The sequence below is a fragment of the Tympanuchus pallidicinctus genome, unplaced genomic scaffold (genome assembly GCF_026119805.1).
Source record: "Tympanuchus pallidicinctus isolate F22 unplaced genomic scaffold, pur_lepc_1.0 scaffold3, whole genome shotgun sequence".
Lineage (NCBI taxonomy): Eukaryota > Metazoa > Chordata > Aves > Galliformes > Phasianidae > Tympanuchus > Tympanuchus pallidicinctus.
The window spans coordinates 64,054,594-64,057,399 of record NW_026294747.1 but is presented as its reverse complement, the minus strand read 5'-3'; positions in this window follow the sequence as shown (position 1 = coordinate 64,057,399).

The window sequence follows — 2,806 nt, the reverse complement described above, 5'->3', positions numbered from 1 at the left end:
CTTGAAAAATAGTCTATTTAAACTCTCCTTCAAAACCACAAGGGAATGCGGAGGCCATGTCAACTGAAAACATCTCCATCACACCAGGCAGCGTTGTGAATTAGCTAGTAACTATTCATATTTGAAAATAAATTGCAACTCAATCTTTCAAGGAAGACAAAACAAATATGTCCCCTGTCCCTGCATGGCTCGTCCTACAGGTGGTCCTTCAGGATCTCCTATTGCATCTGGTGGCTCAATGCCCACTAGAAACAAAACTGGGATCTGCTACATGCTGTGAGGGAAGAGGAAGAGAGTTGCTTATTCTCAGTCCAGTTTTGATAACAAAACTTGTCCTTTCCTCTCAAGTGTATTTGTATTTTTCTGAGGTCAAGAAAACCCAGCATGCTCAGATAAAGTGAACTCACAGGACCCTTTACTGTAGCATCAAATCCGGGCTCATGGATAACACGATGAGATGTAAGAAACGCGCTTGGCTCACCACATTTGTTGTTGCAAACATAACAACATGATGGTAAGAAGTGACCATAGTGAGATCCAAAGCAGCTATACTGCAGTGTATAGTCCTGGATACAGTTATCTTTTTGAGTCACCCTTCCTGTCAATATTTATAGAGAAATAAAAGGCTCTGGCTGGAAGTGAAGAAAGTTATTTTACTGGAACGCTAGGAACATTTTGGCTGCTAAAATCATCCACAAAGCATTTAAAAAAAGATCACATGCTGTGAATCTATCATTAGACAGGGAGAGGTAGAAACAAGTCCTCAACAGCCTGAAACACTGGAAGATGGACTGAAGGGTTTTTTCCACATTACTGAGTCTTTTTCCCACAGCTCACTCAAGAGAAACAACAAGTTCTCACTCAGTTTCCTGTCGCATCACTGTTTGGTTGCCAAAGGCACTGGCACAAATTGCCCAGAGGAGCTGTGAATGCCCCATTCCTGGAGGTTCTCAAGGCCAGTTTCGAAGGGGCTCTGGGCAACCTGAGCTGGTGGGGGACAACCCTGCCTATGGCAGATCCAGCACTCAATGACCTTTAAGGACAATTTTGACCTAAGCTATTCTGTGATTCTATTATATCCTTCCACGGGACAGGATTGAAAGTGCCAGAAAGCCTAATGTATCATAGCCTGAAAGCTGGCTAAAACCTTGAACATACTCCTTTCCTTTTCACTCATCTCAAGGGATTTAAGTAACACCAAAAAAAGAAGTGCAAGAAATCAATGTGCCTGGCTGTGACCTTGCATCTGCGTTGATTAGCACTTTTGTTGACAAGTTCTTCTAAGGTGATCTCTCACAGTCTTCTATTGGGAAGATTCCTTTTTGTCTATCTACGTAGACAATTTGTATTCGGGAGCTATACCCGGAACCAAGGATATAAGAAAATGAATATTTTACCACATCACGTGAGAGACATTAAAGAAGTGAACTGGAACATGAATAGCTCCTCCACAGATCTGAAATGGAGGACATGCCTCTCATATTTCCTCTCTCAAGGAAATGTAGGGCTCTTGCTATTTCTGGCTACATCTGTGCTAGTGAATTCAGCAGTGTCAGGAGATGTTTCCTGCTGGCGGAGCTCGATGAGCCTTACTTTTGGATCATTAACACGGTCTCTGGCTGGTTTAGGTTCATGCCAACAAGCACTGTCCCAAACAATTCCTAGAAAAGATCCATTCACGACACATAGTTTGCAATTCCCTTGCTTTTAACAGTGACAGATGTTTTAAAAAGTGAACATGGGCTGTTGCACACTAGTTGACTTCACTAGATACATTTGTTGTAGTAATATAGATAGCTGCTTGGATCTTTTGGTTTCTTGCCCAAATCCATCCTCTTGTGTCTTGTGGCAGAGAGGAAAACTAAAAATCCCAGTGTTTCAGGAGACTTAAGCACAAAGCACGTACTTTCCATCTCTGGAAAGTATGCCTGCATTATTTCCCCAGCACTATGAAAGAGTAAGGAAGGAATAAAGCAGGACAGAGGATGAGGCACTGGCACAGGTTCCCCAGAGAGGTTGTGGATGCCACATCCTTGCAGACACTCAAAGTCAGGTTGGTTGGGGTCTGAGCAGCTGACAGAGCTGTGGCTGTCCCTGTTCATTGCAGGGGAGTTGGACTAGATGGCCTTCCCAGTTTCCTTCCAAGTCAAATGATTTACTGATTCTAGTGAATAGTGTGAATAAAACCTGGAAGTCATTCAGCCCACCAAACCTGGGCCCTTATGGTCTCAATCCAATTGTCCACAAGTAGACATGTAGGGACACAGCCACTCTAGTTGCTCCAGAGGTGCATGAAGAAGGTCAGTGCAGAATGCCAACAGAGCCAATGCACTGGAAGGCTTGTAGTGCTCATCTGTTTGAGAAGGTGTATCTGCAAAGGGCAGAGTATGATTTTACAGTCTTCCAGATACCTCAGATACCAACTTAATTCTTCTACTTGTCTCCTCTCGCAGGGGCTGGGTAAAGCCTATCATGTTTCTGCACAGTGAGAGCGGAATTGGCTGCATCCAGCAATCCTTGAAGCCACCCAAAAGCTTCCCACTATTGCTCTGAGCTTTGATATGGTTTTTAAATGAGGAACAAAGCTCTCCACAGAGCAGCAGCAGCTGCAGCTGCAAGCCACCACTGTCTTATCCCTCCTGCTCATTTTTCAGCTGTAGTATGTTTCTTGGCAAAATCAATTCAGCAAATGTCCAGATTTATGGAGTTCAGCCACATGGCAACCTTTTTCAGGGCCACACGAACAGCTATTATTTAAAACCTTTTACTGTGAATGTAGAGAGGAACAAAGTGCACTTTCCCATTA